The sequence below is a fragment of the Pinus tabuliformis genome, chromosome X (assembly GCF_031772625.1).
Source record: "Pinus tabuliformis cultivar Carrire ecotype Pingquan chromosome X, CPIR1, whole genome shotgun sequence".
NCBI lineage: Eukaryota > Viridiplantae > Streptophyta > Pinopsida > Pinales > Pinaceae > Pinus > Pinus tabuliformis.
The window spans coordinates 793,070,320-793,088,653 of record NC_142308.1 but is presented as its reverse complement, the minus strand read 5'-3'; the positions used below and the strand labels follow the sequence as shown (position 1 = coordinate 793,088,653).

General features: G+C 37.1%; 1 protein-coding gene across 1 annotated transcript in view; it reads right to left on the bottom strand.

Moving 5' to 3' along the window:
* Positions 1 to 400: 400 nt before the first annotated feature.
* LOC149142205 (uncharacterized) overlaps positions 401 to 18,334 on the bottom strand; it is a 61,249-nt gene continuing 43,315 nt past the window's right edge. The window contains exon 5 of the transcript XR_016264195.1: positions 401 to 798. The gene's annotated coding sequence lies outside the window, so the exon portion shown is untranslated. The remainder of the gene's footprint in view (positions 799 to 18,334) is intronic.

The window sequence follows — 18,334 nt, the reverse complement described above, 5'->3', positions numbered from 1 at the left end:
TTCTCTGACAAGAACATATTCTACAAGATCTCTTCCAACATTAGAAAATTTAATAAGAAATTAAAAGCTGAAACTAAATAAAACTAGATCTAATAATTGTATGAGATCTTACGGTTCTCTTACAAGAACACCTTCAAATAAGATTCTTCCAATATTAGAACATTTAACAAAAATTGAAAGCTGAAATCAAACAAAAACATAAAATAAATTATAAACAAATAAGCATGCAAGTGAGGCCATGGGGCCCTCCATAACTCCACAAGCACACCACTTCAATGGAGACTCAGATGTAGAAGCAAAATTGAAGTATGATCCTTTATTTCAAAATCTCCATTACAAACCAACTCTAAGATTATAAAAACTTCCAGATTAAAAATGGAGGAGATTGTACTCCTATTTATACAATGGGATGTGTAACAAACTCATAATGATCATCCACTAATCTCTCTTTAGTTCCATAAATCTCGCAACCATTTTTAACTATTTTCCCATTATTACAAAATATGATCCCACAAATCTCTCAAGCATTTTTATCTACTTTCCCATTATTACAAAATATGATCCCTTTGAATCCTTCGTAAATCTCTCACATATCTTGGATAAGATATGCCAACCAAATCCTCCATGATCTTCTCCTTAGGAATTGGATAAGATATGCCAACCAAATCCTCCATGATTTTCTCCTAGGAATAGGATAATATATGCCAACCAAATCCTCCATGATTTTCTCCTTAGAAATAGGCTTGCATAATTATCTCCTTAATATGGTGGAGGAGATATTAATTCTTCACATATTTCCTACACATCACAAAACACACATATTCTTGAGATATATATAAAAATATGTATATTTTCTAATATTTAATCATAAATTCACTTGTAATACAAAAACGAATAAAATGGAAAATAAGAAGGTGAAACCCAAATGTATTTATGAAAATGATATGATAAAAGGTTAATGGGATGATAAAATGTAAGGAATAGTGAAGAAAAAGGTGGATGAAAATATGACATTTCTGAGTCCCAACATCCTCCCCAACTGAACTTGTTGCATGTCCTCATGCAACCATGCATGGGTCTCTTTAAGAACATTTGGCATCTTGAACAACTTTGGCTTTACATGATGATGTCTTTAATAATGAATGTTTCCAGGATATGTGAAAGACATGAGTAACAACTTACATTTTCTTGTGGTTGGTTCTTGTGTGACAACCATGAATAAAAAGAAAGTTGGTTCTTGTGTTAACAACATTCATTTCATTTTCTGTTCTCTTTTCTTCAATAATAATGTAAACACTCACTGGAAATCATAATGTGCATAAGAAATCCCTTTTGTAATATTAATGAAGCATGCCAATATTGCGTATGAAGCAAAGTGCTACAAAGTATCATTGGAAAATAAATGTTGGTGAATGGTAAATGGAGTGATAGTGGTGAAGAAATGGAATCATGGAAGTGAAAATGTAGTGAATATAGTTCTCCCCCCCTCAACTGAATTGGTTGCATGTCCTCATGCAACTTGACATGGCTCATGAAAGGAAATGTAGCATGGTGAGGGAATTTTCCAAAATATTCAAGTTAGCATATAAGGAATTGCATGATTAAATATTCGAAAACAACATACCTCTACTTACCCAAGAATGATGAACTATGCAATAGGAATGTAGCTGCTAGTGCTGCTAGATCAGGAAAATGTGACTGATGTTGTTGTAACTGGATCATGGGAAATGAAGGAATCTGAGATGTTGATGCTGAATCATGGAAAAGATAAACACTGAAAGTGGAACTGTGGTACTCTCATAGATCAGAATTCATGCTACTGTAACTGCTGAGGGAGTCGTGAAAAAGTGTATAGTCTTCACCTGTTACTAAACTTCTTGGTACAATTCTAATCATGCGAAAGAATGTGTCGATGTCGAGCATGAATAGAAATCATTGGATTACCGACCATTGATGTATGTTGTTAACCAATGCGAGGCAACTCACCATTGATGTCAATGAGTGCCAAGGTACCCGAGTACATCTTGCGAAGTGCGAATGGATGTGTTAAGGTCGAGCCATTTGCGAGATCTGAAGATCAAGGGACATTGATGTATTCCCATGATCATCAGCGAGAGAACTTGCCAGTAAGGCATGCAAGCCTCTAGGTACTCAAAAGGAACTCTAGTCTATTTCCCAGATAAGGTGCTGATGTCGATGGGGCAAGACTTGTTGAAAGGTGGGCCTTAAGGAATCCCACATCAATCAACGCGAGTTTGTACAAAAAGATTTGGTAGGACTATAAATTGGAATAACTCACGGAAAAACAATGTGGATCAGCATGGCAAGGAAAACAAGGCAATGTAATCATGGAAAGGGAATGAGTTTTATTCATCGTTGTAAAACAAGGAGTTGTAATCATGACACAAAAGGATCGTTGTGGAGTGGAAAATGTCATGATATGTGCAGTGAAGAATTAGCTCCTTCAAGCGTCCAAAAATGGATGTAAGGAAATGCATGGTGTATGAATATGAACTCTTGCTGTGAAAAATGGATATGGAAATGTCATGCTTTATGGATTTACAATTGGTGGAATTCAAAATCTGCTTCAAAAAGGGAGGTGCAAGGTTGTGGTTGTGGAGTTGGATTTGTCTTTAGAATTTTTCATGAATTGAGTCTTTGGAAGACCAATTGTCGTCACAATGTAATCTCCTTATGATCACTTGATTATCTTGTAACCTGTAAAAAAAACTTGGCAGAAAGAAAAGATAAGTGTGTTCAAGAAGAAATGGCCATTTCCTTCATGATTCTTACTCAAAAATTTCATACCAAATAAAACATATTAAAGACAATCAAAGTGTTGAAATTGACTGAATCATGATATTAAAATCAATCCATTCTTAAAATAACCATGAAAAGTAATACTCCCTGTTTGGGTCAGATGAAATATGCCCGTCAAAAACATTTATAAAATCCTCCAAATGTTTGATAATCGATCCTCAAAATTTGTTTCCAAGTTTTCCATTTTTTTATTTTTATTTTCAAACTTGCATGAATTTTGAGAAATTTTATTTTATTATTATTATTATTATTTTTCTTTTAACCTATCTAAAAAAATGGCTATTTTTTTCAAAATTTATTTATTTATTTTTTTTAATGTGGGAATTTTTTTTATTATTTTTAAAAATCTAAAATTTAAAAGACTAAGTTTTATCTAAAAAAAATTTTAAGGTGTTTTTTCACTCATTCACAAAATTCTTTATTGTCGCATTGCAGATTAGTTCTCCAGCAAGAGTATTTTTATTTGAAATAAATCAATAGATTTTCTGATCTTCCAGATCACATGAAGCGCGGGAAGAGAGCATACTAATCTCCTGATTTTTTTTTTTATTTATGCAGGTTAACGTGGATGGATAAAACACTATTAAAATCTGCGACAAAAAAAACACAATTAAGATCTGTGACAAAACCTTGCATTATCTACACTCTTTCTGCAATGTCGCGGGGGCATTTAGACTCTCGGAAGACAAATCTTTCTGATAATCAGGCTCCTGGCTCACCCGTGATACAGAAACAAGACATAGAAATGCAAAGATGAAGCAGTTCTTTTTATTCATGATGATTTATTTTTGGAAAACAAAACTAAAAACTTCTAATGATAATGACTTCTAATGACTTCTAATGAGATCTCATTTTTATTTTTCTAATCTATTCTATATTAACTTAAAAGATGTTTTATTTTCTAAGTAAAAGAATGCTTCCAATGAAGCCATCTACAGACTAAAAATTCGAACATGCTCACATCAAGATTTAAAAATTTTACATTATGTTTTGCAAGTATGTGAGAATCCTTTCTTAAAGTTGGCTCAAGGTTATTGTCCTTGCTCTCCAAGAAGTACCTGTTCAACATTGTCAAATTCATCATCCGTAGATGGATTAGTGAGAAATGGGGGGTTTAAAATAAAAACTAAATTTAAAATAACTATGTACTAAAATAAAAATGCTCCAAACTTTGAACTCCTTTACGAACCTGCTGTCACCAAGTTCCACAAATTAGTCCATAAAAACAAATGCATAAAAACAATTACTAAATCCTTCTAGTTGCACTCCCCCGGCAACGGCACAAAAATGTGTGGTCTAAAATGCGCATGAAAATTAGAGTTTAATTTAATGTCAACTCGGGAAGGTAAACTTAGAAGTGCTTATCTAAAATATATAGATCTAGAAAGATTCCTAATTTGTCCAAGATCTTAAAGTCCCCTTACAGGAACATATTCATTAAGATCTCTTTCAATAACTAATCAAGCCTAGATCTAACAATTGTTTGAGATCTATGATTCTCTTACAAGAACATATTCTACAAGATCTCTTCCAACATTAGAACATCTAATAAGAAATTAAAAGTTGAAATGAAATAAACCTAGATCTAATAATTATATGAGATCTTACGGTTCTCTTACAAGAACACCTTCAAATAAGATTCTTCCAATATTAGAAAATTTAACAAAACTTGAAAGCTGAAATCAAACAAAAACATAAAATAAATTATAAACAAATAAGCATGCAAGTGAGGCCATGGGGGCCCTCCATAACTCCACAAGCACACCACTTCAATGGAGATTCAGATGTAGAAGCAAAATTGAAGTATGATCCTTTATTTCAAAATCTCCATTACAAACCAACTCTAAGATTACAAAAACTTCCAGATTACAAATGGAGGAGATTGTACTCCTATTTATACAATGGGATGAGTAAAAAACTCATAATGATCATCCACTAATCCTCTTTAGTTCCATAAATCTCGCAACAATTTTTTAACTATTTTCCCATTATTACAAAATATGATCACACAAATCTCTCAAGCATTTTTAACTACTTTCCCATTATTACAAAATATGATCCCTTTGAATCCTTCATAAATCTCTCACATATCTTGGATAAGATATGCCAACCAAATCCTCCATGATCTTCTCCTTAGGAATTGGATAAGATATGCCAACCAAATCATCCATGATTTTCTCCTTAGGAATAGGATAAGATATGCCAACCAAATCCTCCATGATTTTCTCCTTAGGAATAGGCTTGCATAATTATCTCCTTAATATGGTGGAGCAGATATTAATTCTTCACATATTTCCTACACATCACAAAACTCACATATTCTTGAGATATATATATAAATATGTATATTTTCTAATATTTAATTATAAATTCACTTGTAATACAAAAACGAATAAAATGGAAAATAATAAGGTGAAACCCAAATGTATTTATGAAAATGATATGATAAAAGGTTAATGGGATGAATAGTGAAGAAAAAGGTGGATGAAAATATGAAATTTATGAGTCCCAATAGGCTTCCTTGATCCTTCTCTGATGTGCTGCAGCTTTTTCAACCAGCTGTTCTCTAATCTGATGCATTTCTGCTAGATCAGTGATCCTCTTTTCCATGCATTCTTCCTCATCCTGCTCTTCTTGAAGGAATTTTGCCACAGGGAGAGTTAGATGAATTGGAAATACAGCCTCAGTGCCATATACCAGCTTGAAAGGAGAATTGCCTGTGGATTTTTGAATGGTCACTCTGTCAGCCCACAGTGCATACTTGAGATTTGAATCCCAATTCTTTTTATTGTCCTCTAACAACTTTTTAGTTATCCTGATCAGACTTTTATTAGAGGATTCTGCTAGACCATTTCCCTGTGGATAATATGAGGTGGAATGAACAAGTTTAATCCCCATTGAATCACACATTTCCACCAATTCTTTTGCCCTGAAGGCAGCTGCATTATCTGTAACCAATTTATGTGGACAACCAAATCCGCTGAAGATATTTTCTGTCAAAAACTTCATGACCACATTGTGATCAACCTTCCTTGTAGAGACTGCTTCAATCCACTTTGTGAAATAATCAGTGGCTACTAATATCCACCTGTGCTAGCCACTGGAATGTGGATTGATTTCTCCAATAAAATCCAAGCCCCACTGCTGAAAAGGTCCTTTTTCCTGAATTGGTTTTAGGGGCAGGGACTTCAACTGCTGCTTTCCTTCAAATATTTGGCACCTGTCACAAGATTTAACCAAAACAAACACATCAGAAAATAAAGTGGGCCAATAGTACCCAACTCTGAGAATTTTATGGGCTGTAGTTTTCCAATAATGGTGCCCTCCACACATGCTATTATGAAATTGCTACATAACTTCCTTTGACTTTTCTTTGTCCAGACACCTTAAAAATATTCCAGATGAATCCCTCCAGTGCAACAAATTTTCCAGAATGCAGTACCTTGCTGCTCTTAAGTTTTAAAGTTTTGGCCTGACTTTGAGTAAATCCTGAAGGGACCTCTAGCTTCAGCAAGAAATTAATTATTTCAGCATACCAGTTACATGAAGCTGGATTTTTGGCCACTAACTGCTTCCTCTCTAATTCAGCTGCTTCCTCTTTTTCTACCTGACCATTTTCTGCAATTGTGCACAAGAAATCAACATCTAAAGACCTGCAATTTTTTTCAGCCAATAACTTGGCAAGCCCCTGACCTCTGACCAGCTTAGTGGGCTTCAGCTCTATATTAAACTCTATCATTTTTGCAATCCATTTTGCCATCCTTCCATTAGCATCAGGTTGTGTCAAGACATCATTTATTGCAGCAGAAGGCACATATGCAATTATTTTTGAATGCAAGATATAAACTCTGAAAGCCTTTAAGGATTTAATAAGAGCATATGCCCGTTTTTCTATAATATCATACCTTAGTTCAGCATCCCCCAAGTTCTTGCTGAAAAATGCTACTGGATGTTCTGAACCTTCTACATCTTGCTGCAATAAAACTGCTGCAATAGTATTTTCAGAGGCAAATGAAAATATATGAAACTCCTTGCTGTAGTCTGGACTTATTAAAATTGGAGCTTCCATAATAGCCTTTTTAATAGACTCAAATGATTTTCTTGTTGCACCAGTCCATCTTACCTCTGATCCTTCCTTCAACATGGAGGTCACATGCTTAACCAATTCTGCGAAATTTGGAATAAACCTCCTGACAAAATTAATTTTGCCCGAAAATGATTGGATATCTTTCTTTGATCTTGGGACAGACAAAGTCTGTATGGCTTTGACTCTTTCTGGGTCAATCTGAACACTTGCAGCAGACACAATATGTTCTAACAGCTTGTCTTCATTTAAAGCAAATTGAGATTTTTTGGGATTGACTGAAATTCCAAACCTTTTGCACTTCAAGAATATTTTTTTTAAATGCTGTAAATGATTTTGATTGCTGCTAGAATAAACTGTTATATCATCAAGGTAGATAAGCACAAATTTGTCCTTTTCTACCACAAATGCTATGTCCATAGCTCTCTAAAAGTTGGCTCCAACATTCATCAATCCAAATGGCATTTTGACATACATAAAAGTGTCCCAAGGAGTGGTAAATGCATTCTTTTCTTGATCATATGGGTGCACAACAATCTGATTAAAGCCTGAAAATCCATCCAAAAATGACATCACTTTAGCTCCTAAGACTTTTTGCAGCAAATGCTCCATCTTTGGTAGAGGATAGTTGTCTTTCTTGGAGCATTTGTTCAAATTTCTGAAATCAACACACAATCTAATTTCACCACTTTTCTTCCTCACCACCACTAGATTGGCCACCCATTTCGAATACCTGAGCGGGACTATAATCCCTGAAGCCAACAATTTTTTAATTTCTTTTTCAATTAGAGGAAGAAGCATAGGATTTATCGGTCTCAGCTTCTGTTTGAAAGGAATGGTGTCTTTTTCCAGAGGGATTTTATGCTGAATTATGTTCTTATCATATGTTTTCAGGTCACTATACTCCTAGGCAAACACATCAGCAAATTGCCTCATTAAATTATAGTGTTTAGCACTTTGATCAGCAGACAAATGAGTATATAGATTTACATATCTAGGTTGACCTGGACTTCCTACATCATGCTTATAGACTGAAGATTGGTCTTCTTTTTGGGTAGCTTTGTAAGGCACATCATTTTGGTCAAAGAGTCTTTTAAGCGGAATTAGACCCTTAGGAATACAGTTACTAGGAATCTAGACAATTCTGTTTTTACCAATTTTATTTCTAAGTTGTGGCTGGTGGCTTTCTTCCAAGGCTTCATTTTCTTGGTCAATTTGCATCTCAGAAAATTCATCAATGACTTGCAAGAACCTATTCAACTCATTATCATCTTCAAAAACTTTCCAATGGTGGGCATTGTCAGGCAAGGATGGTCTATACTTCATTCGCACTTCATAAACTAATTTGGGAGGCATGGGAGGAATAAATAGACTAGTAGAAACAAGGGAATCATCAAGCTGATTTTGGGCTCTAGGAATGTATGAAATACAGAAAAAATCAAAAGAATCTATGATTCTCCATACCTCATCTCTGTATGACTGAAATGTTTTATTCACTTGCTGTATAATTAAATCAGCATCTCCAAACACCTTCAGCTTCCTGATTCCTCTGTCTTTTGCTACATTAAGGCCCAATAGCAGAGCTTCATATTCTGCTATGTTGTTTGTGACTTGAAAAACCAGCTTAAAGTACAGCTGAATACTTTCTTGCTGTGGAGATATTAGCACTACCCCTGCTCCTGCAGTCTCCCTGGAACATGCTCCATCAAAGAACATCTCCCAAACCTGACTTCCTTGCTTTTCCTCGGCCTGCACTATTAGTTTCCTGAGCTGCATTTCGGCCTTCTGAGATTCTTCTATTTCGAGAATACATGCTCCAAAATTAGTGTCCACTGCATATATAGGATGATTTGTAGGATTCTTCTCATCACTAATGATGTATGCCAGTTGTGCCTCTCTATATAATCTCCTGCTTTCTCCTCCAAACACTGAGACAATTTCATAAGATAGATCATTATGTAATGTACCACCTAGTCTCTTAATCCACCCTCTGGACAACAGCATGCCAAACTTAGGAGGGACATCTGCTACCACAATATCCATCATCATACTCTTCATGGGAAGCTAAGTTAAGATAATGGCCAGATTTTTAATCAATCCAAGGCATTTCACCTTCCTTGAATCAAAGGAAAATAAATCATGATAGGGTCTAGTGATATCAAGGCCTAACACTTCCATGACAGCTTTAGGCATTAAATTATGGCTGGCCCCTGTGTCTAGCAGGTAATTGTGGAGGATTTTGTCATGAATGGTCAATGAGACATAAAAAGATGGAGAATTATTATCAGCAGGTTCAATCATGGGGCTAAGAACAATGGCAGGCTTGTCATCTTGCAAATTAATAGAGTCAGTGGAGTTTTGTTTAGTTTCTAGCTCAAGGGCTTCAAAGATGGGCTTTCTAAACACTTCACTCTTCACCAACTCAACCAGAGGCACATATATTTTCAATTTTTGAACTTCTGACTCAAAGCTGAAAGAAGAAGATGATTTATCAGAACTTTTTACCTCTTGAACTGGAGCTTTGAGGATGACTGGATCAGCTGCTGGCTTTCTCTGTTTGACATTCTGTGATTCTGTTTGGACAGCAACTCTTTGGGCAGGATTCTCCTTGGCATTTTTTGCATTGGACCTCAGATTATATCTCGGATGGTCACTAGTTTGTAGAACAACGCCTCTATTCCATTCTTGATTGTCTTGTTCCTGTAGCAATGATTGTTCATACTCAACCAACGTAAAAAATGCAGCGCTTCCTTTATCTTCCATGCAGTGAATTTCATCCTCATCTTCTTCAAATTGTTCCTCCTCCGTGACTACATTTTGGAAAGGAGCTTTTACTTTTTGTTCTTCCTTTGTTTCTTCACCCCTTTGCATAATTTGTAACTACTCATTTGCTCTTCTGAATGGATTGGGGTTTCTTGGAGCAAATGTGTTTTGCTGCCTTGTTTTCCCTGAGTTCTGCTCAACCTTTAACTTAGAAATTTCAATAGCCAATGACTCTATCATCTTGGTCATTTTTTCTAATTTAGGCTCTGAAGATGAAGCAAAAGAAGTAGAAGCCTGACCTCTCTGCCTCCTTCTGTCGGCTTGACTTTTTAGCTTTTCTGTAGCCATGATATTGGACTCTACTTCTAGTGCTGCATCCTGCATGTCTGCTAGAGTAGCACACCTCCTTTCTCTCAATAACAAGCAGAAATCAGAGTCAAAAGCATTGGCATAAGTGAGTTTGGCAGAGGTAGGAGTAGGTTTTACCTCAGATGGTATCTTATTATACATTCCATTGAATCTTTTACTAAAATCAGGTATTGATTCACCATTTTCCCTCTTCAGGTTACCAAATTCAGTATGGTAATACAGAAAGTCCTTTTTATCTCCCCATTGCTTCAAAAATGCATCATCTAATGCTTCAATATCTATTATAGATCTCTGGGGTAATTCTCTGAACCACTTCCTAGCCTCTCCATCAAGGCTCTGGACAAAAAATCACATCCACACATCATTTTCACTTATATCTAAATTATCAGCATAACTATAAAAAGCTTCAAGGTGTTCTTCTACTGTCACTCCCTCTGTTCCAGTGAATTTAGGCATATATTTTTGATATTATCCCACAGGCATAGGATTTAAAGGCACAGAGAAGACTAAAGGTCCATATCTGGCAGCTACAATTCTTTCTATCCTCGAAGGTGCTTGCTGTCCTACCATAATTGGAAAATGTGGAAGAATACTAGCAGGTTGAATGGTAGGGAGTAATGTGATGTGTTAGCGCTTGGAATTCACCTAGGCTGAGATAGACAAACTCTCAAGGCTACATCAAACCATTTCACCTCGTAGCTAGCCATACGAGGTATGAGAAGGCTCTCTCGGGTCAGATTCGGTAGATCTTTCAATATGATAAGCTGACCAATTAGGAATAAAGATTTTAGGCTAGTAAATTGATAAGGGAGGTTGATTTAAAGATTTTTGGGGTTTTTGGTGGCAATTGGAGGGAGTGCAATTCAGGGTGCGGGGATTGGGCTCAGTTTTTGCAGGGGGATCTTTGGGGCAAGGTAGGAGTGAGTGCTGATGCCTTAATCTGAGATGGATGATCAGGAATGATAGAGGAGGAGCTAAAGAGGGCAAACAACAACTTTGAATCCTCTTTAGACAGTGGAAAACATAGATATTGAACAAAATTAAAAGCTGAGCATGGCATGCATGAATTCAAACTTTATCACTTCATCTGTTCAATTAGCAGCAAAGAAAGAGATGGAACACATAAACACACTTACAATAACATGTAGAGAACACACCATCAACACAACAATCCACAAGAATCCACAATGATGTCTGCAAAACCCTGGCCTTCCTTTTCCTTAAATTGCAGTAATAGATGTACAATATACAATAATACTTCTCCCACAAGAGTCCAACCATGAAAATGAGCAAGAGAAGGCATAATATAGACCATCTAACTCCTTTCCCCACCTCTAGGGGTCGAGCTCAGCTTCCTAGGAGCAGTTTGAACTAATTCTAAACTTAGCACTAGATAATAGGCAGTCAAAACAACTTGCCTCTAAAACTTAGCTAACTCATCCATGCATTAAATATTCACTATTTACATCAAGGAAGCTTCTAGAAGGGTTAAGAGAGATTAAATCTATCAATGTGCCATGAAAATTATCCATACATCCATCATTTACAAGTACAAATGATCAACCAAGGTAAAAAACAGAGTTTGCAGGCCTGAAAAGTCAAAACTGGCAATTTTAGCTCGAGTGGTCGCGCCCCTTTGCAGCACTTTTTGAGTGGGTTCCAGTTGTCCAAATCAAGTGCAAGATGGCTCATTGGAAAGCTTTGTGTGTCTACTTTCCATCCCAAGTGGAATGTCTGGATTTGGAGTTGATTTGACCCCTCAAAAGTCAATTCTCCCAAGGTCACTTTCTGCAACTCAAAAAGTGGGCAGAAAGTCAAAATTTTGATGTATTTTGAGCTTTTGGAGGCCCAAATCTCAAAATCAAGTTGACCCCAAGTATAGGTAATTCTAGTTTTTGCATGCCCTTTCCAAAAATGTCAACTTTTTGTGATTCTGAGCAGTCCTCCCGAGTGGTCGCGCGCGGGGTGAGACCACTCCAATGACCAAAACCTGTAAAATTGTACAAAAAATTCACAAATGACAAAATTTTCTCCAAATTTCTTGAAGTTTGGGCTGGGAGTCCCCAATCAAGTACCATGCTCAGTCAAAGAGGCTTTGGCCAAAATTTGGAGTGGATCGGGCGTTTTCCTTCGTTTTTGTGCTTTGGCCAACCGTCCTTGGAGCACCTTCGTTCTCGCCGGTATTTTTGACATTTCTCTCAAACCATGACACTTGTGTAAAAAGTGAAAGACATTTTTCTTCCTTGGCATGTTGTGGACAAAAACCTCTCTCAGTTTTCCAAAATTCATCTTTTATTGCTCAGAAACAACTTTTGAATGAAACTTGTCCCGATGTGTGAAACAAGGGATTTTGTCGAAATGAAGCGAAATGAAGGGGATAGGGGGCTTCTAAATTCTTGGGGAAATTTTTGGGAGTAGGGAGGGATGTTAGGAAGCAGGGAAAGTGGAATCTCAGAGATTGAGTGAGGGGAAGGGGTCCAAAAGGGCAAAACACAGGCCAAACCTAGAAAATTGCCAGATTGTAGCTAGAAACTAGGGTTTGTGCAAAAATGAGGAATTTGGCGGATCTAAGGGATGGAAAGTGTTTGATAAGGTACTTTAAGGATAGGGGAAGGTGTATGAACATCAGGATATGAGTTTTGCCGATTATTTAGCCGCCCAAGAGAAATTGGCTTCAAAACCCTAGGAGAGGGAAATGAGCTTGCCTAGGCACAACTGAAGCATGAACAAGATGTAAAATGACTCATTAGACACTGACATGACAATGAAAACTCTCTGAATGATGATAGGCTCAGCTGAATAATGACATGGACTGACATTTGGGCAAACCCTAGACCTAATGCCTAGTGACCAAATTTTGCTTGAAGACTCACTAAAATGACAAAATTTGACCTTGACACTTCAAAATCACTTTGTAAGAGCACATTTGATCACTGGAGGAAGGCTGGAAAGACTGACACTAAAATGATGGACGACAGAGATAAAGGGATGTTTTGGAATGAATGGGATTCTTTCTTTGGACTGAGATTCAAAGGGGAACTAACTACACAAGGGGCTGAACTTATCTATGAAGGTTTTTCCTTATTAGCAGTGTTGTGCTCTAAATCTTCAAACTATAAGTCTTCAGCAATAACTTTATCATTTTGTTGTGGCCACCAACAACCCCCCTCCTTATTTAGTATTAGCAATAACACTATGTAAGTGGGGACCCTTAGTCAAAAAGTTCAAGAAATCAATTAGTGCTCATATATGTCACTCCTTAAGAAATATCGCATCGCGCAAAGAATGGTAGGGCATTTTCTTATGAGTCAAAATGATAAAATGCGAGATTGCGACGCGAACTCCATCGCATCGCATGCATTAAGAAACACTCACGTTGGAAAACCTTAAAAATCGCTGATATGCGATATCGCATATTGCATCTCGCAAAATTGCATGGAAGACACATAACGATTAAACGATTGAGCGATCTGTGATCTTGCGATACTGCGATCTTGCGATACTGCAATCTGCGATCTTGCGATACTGCGATCTGCGATCTTGCAATACTGTGATCTGCGATCCTTGCGATAGCGCGATCAAGCAACCTTTCTATAGAATAGCACGATGAAATTGCGGTAATGCGATACTGCGATGTAGATCGCAGAAACATTCCATCGCAGATTTTCCTGGCTCAATATTCAAGAATTTTTTTTTCCATAAACCAAGAACTGGATACGCGCTTTAATGATAATTAATGAGTTATATACCAGTTGTTAATAAAATATGATTTTGTGTTTTTCAAAGAGCCAGTTCACGTCAGATGGCGTGTTTTTTCATATCCGTAGCATTTAAAGCTTTCCTGTTGTTATTTATTATCATTACTCTCTCCTCACTTGTGAACTACAGGAACGAAAAGAAAAATTTACACAAAGCAATGTGCAGGAAGCTATGAGGAAAAAGGGTAGAGCTCCAATATTCAAAGACAGAGAAAAGACACCCTCATAAACAGGTACCGAATGCAACAGAGCCACAGATTCATAGAATGTTACTGAGCCATCCATTACAGATCTTTCATATACAACCATGGTTGAATGAGTACTGAACGATGCTAATATCAACAGGCAGTTTAATGCTCAGGGTCAAGATCTCACGAGGTCATTACTTTTACAAATTTTGAAGCTTTATACCCGATAAAGATGAAGAGGCGAAAAATGCATCAGAGAAGCCTGGATCAAAGAACGGAGGCAGTTTCCCTGAGAAAATTGCTCGAGAAGGAAAGCCTCTAACTGCTCAGTCACCTGTAAGCGCGAAAAATGCAAGAAAGCAATGGTAAAAAACAAACTAGAAACATAAAGCTAAAGAAAAGGCAGAAGCAATCCAAATGGTTAACCAAGTTGAACTGAGATTATTACCGGGTATACGCGGTAAAGCCACATAGTCGGGGGATGACTCTCGAGTATATCATCGATTTTGCTGAGAAGATGGTGCTAGCTCTTACCAATTATATTTGCTTAGCTCAACCAAAAGCGGAAGACAGTCAGCCGACTCTACTCAGGCAAATACTGAATGCTTGCAACATTAAGGAGAAAATGCAGAAATAGTTAGATATTAGATTTAATTTTTAGAAATAGTTTTGTTTTATTTTTTCTTAGAAAAAGGGCGGTCATTTAAACCATATCCTGAATCTGTGTAATTAAGTTATTTAGTTAGTAGTATTTAAACCCTTCTCATGCATTTAGAGAAGGGTCCAGAAATTTATCAAAAACTTGTCCTCAGAACATGCACTTTTGCACCCTCAGAGGAGGTTTTGGTGAATGAATGGAACATGATTTGTTGATGTTTGCATTTGATATCTGCTACTGATGTTGCACTTCTGTACTCTTAGTGGATGTTAGAGCAAAGAGAGATAAATCATTGTCGCTTGAAGCTCATGAGTAGGACTAGTCATAAATGGTACTTTTATCTCTTGACCATTTCTTCTTATGTGTTAAAGTGGTATATAGTTTTTAGTTGTTTATGTATTATTGCATGAATGCCTGAGTTATCATTTGGCACTTTTGTACGGTGATAGCTATTTATTTATGCTTAATTTATGAATAGCTCATTATGCGATATGTTTTTTCACAATTGTTTTGTCTAACTTTTTATGCGAAGTGGTTCATCCTTATTGATTTCCTTTCTCATAATAGCTAAATGATCTTTATTACCAGTTGTTATTTGAAATGTTTCTAGATCGCATAATAGAAGAATTACATCCCGGGTTAGTATAGACTTAGATGTTGCTGCTTATTAGATTACAATAGCATAGCATTAGATTAAAGTTAGAATTAGAATATCTTAATTAGGAACTGTTAGATCAGGAACATCAAAATATACACACACACACTCATAGATTGGGAAACTGGTCCCATATCCCCAGTCGGACCCGCTATAACAAATGGATAAGGAACTTCCAACCAAGGTCTGGACCGGGCAAGTATCCCCCTTGTTGTAGACCCGATTTCTGGGGCTTCAACATATTTGGTTCTAGAAGGAGGGCCTGAACTATGAATGGCAAGTAAATCTAAATCTGAATACCATTCTGAGAGTAAATCGCCCTCACCATCTCCCCCGACTTCTCCATTACACTTAAATCCAGAGTTAGAAGTCGCTCGAGTATCAACCGCTACTACAAACCTTGACATTTCAGAACAATCTACTATTGAACCTCCTGAAGTCGAATCTCTGATTCACAAACTTCAGCAATTTTCTATTTCTCCTCAAAGGTCTGATAAATATCAAGGCAGCGTGACTTCGCAATATAACCCTGCTCATCCCCTGACCAGGCTAAAGAGTGAAAAGTTTGGCGTTTAGCCAACCGAATTACCTCTTCTTACCAGGAAAAGAGCAAGGAAATCACCTAAAGAGTCTGAAAGCGAGAATCTTTCGTCAGCATCATCCATCTCAACTTCTTCACCGCGAAGTCCACCATCCACTCCGCCACTTCAGATCATCATCCATCCGTCCACTTAAACCCCCACAACTCTTCCTCAATCATCTACAATCGTAGTATCCTCATCTTCCCAACCACAGGGATCATCTTCTGCACTTTCCTCTGTTAGTAGTACAACAATGGCCTAGTCTCCATGGAATAAACCTGGGGCAGTCTTAATGCCTGCACCCCTGAGTCAAATACTGACCCATCCTGAGAAATGGCTGCCTAAATTTAATCCTGAGGCAGGCATGCTAGCAGAAGAGCACATAAACAACTTTATGCTATCCATTAATCTCAATGGGGTTACTAATGAAGATGTTGTTGTTCGGCTTTTTCCTTATACTCTGCAAGGAACAACCAGATCATGGTATTTTTCATTACCCTTCGGATCTATCACTAGTTGGGATATCTTCTAGGAGCAATTCCTGACCAAGTTCGGTGATGACAGGTCTACGACAACGTTAATCAATGACCTATCCAACCTTAGGGCCGAATCTAGAGAGCCTATAAAAGATTTCAATTTACGTTTCAATAAAATCCTAAACAAAATTCCTACTGCTTCCCAGCCCAGCGAAGAAGTATGAAGTGAATGGTATATCACCGCTCTACCATCAAACATAACAATCTTCGTGGACAGGGATAATAAAACAACCTTAGCCGAAAACATGAAAGAAGCAATAGCAGTAGAGAAACGTATAATAGCCCTAGAAAAGAAATCCGCGATAGAGGAACGTAAATCCAAGAAAGTCACCTTCAAGGAAGACTCCAAGAAGAAACAAGCAAAAGATCCATTCGATTTGGAAGGATTGTAGAAAGTTCTAAAGACCATGTCCAATGAAATGGTCGACATCAAAAAGCAAGTAGCAGAAACTTCTTCAAAAAAGCCCTACAGAGCTTTTAAAAGAGGCCCTTCAACGGATTCAAAGCCACCCAATGCTATTTCAAATGCTGAATCCGAAGAAGAGGAAGAGGAAATTGCCACTGAAGGGCAAACTGATGATGAAGAAGTTGTGGAATTACAAGGAATGTGGGATTTCATCCTCCCACAAGAAGAAGATCAAGAAGTATTCCCAGTTAGCACACGAATTAAAAATCATCTTGATCCTCCCCAAACTATCCCTAAGTCAAAGAGCGCAAGCTTTGCAATAAAGGATAAAGTCACAACAAAGAAAGCGACTCAAACCAGCCCAGTCCAAACAGATGAATCAAATCCATCTAAAACACTGATCGTGTCGGATGAAATGGAGTATAATATTATAGAAGATATGAAAAAGACTAGGGCCAACATCACCCTTTACGAACTGAGCAAGTTAAAGCATCAACAAAAGATAATGATGAAAGAATGACATGTTGTGCTAGTTGCACCTTTGCCTGCCACTGTACTTTCTTAAGCTTCTCATAACATGGGAAGACCTCCAACTAATGTGATCAATAAGATTGATCCAAATGACATCGCTCTAATTGGAGGAAGATCGAGATCTCATACTCCCCCATTTCTCCTTACTTATGAAATTTTCAATAAAAATGTGCACAATTGTTTGGTAGATTCTGGTGCTTCATCTAATATTTTACCAAAGTCCATATGTGCCAAGTTAAATGTTCAACCACAGAAATCCGCTGTGCACATAGTTCAACTACATCGATCTCAAGTTGAAGTGATTGGCAAACTAAATCAAGTAACCATAAGGCTGTCATCCAACCCAAAGGTATGTCAAGTTATTGACATTTTAGTTGCTGATATTCCAGAATTTTATGGTTTAATTCTTAGCAGGGATTGGTCAGAAAAACTTCATGGATGCTTCGCAACCGACTGGTCGCACATGTGGCTTCCCTACAATGGTAAACCAAATCAAATAAAATTTGAACGAGAACTACATCAGAAATACATAGTAACGGAGCTAGAGGGGGAAAATGAACTAGTAGCATATAACAGTAGCATTATTGGCAATTAGTCGGTAGATTCTTTCCTCGGCAATTTCAATGCTCATGCATCACCCTATTTAGAACACTCTATTTTGTCCCAGGTCGAAAATTTTTCTCGAAGTGATAGTTCGAAATGTATCAATTTTTTAGATAGTCCTGTAAATAAATCTTTGTTTTGGAAATTTTTTTTGATGGTTCTAAATCTAACAAAGGAACAACAGCAGGATGCATTCTAATTAGTCCAGAAGGAGATAAAATCATGCTAACATGTAGACTCGAATTTGATTGCACCAACAATACAGCAGAATATGAGGCTTTGGTCCAAGGGTTGTACAAAGCAATCAGGTTAGACGTCAAGTACCTTCAAGTTTTTGGAGACTCTGAGATTGTGGTCAGACAGGTACGTAATACTATACATT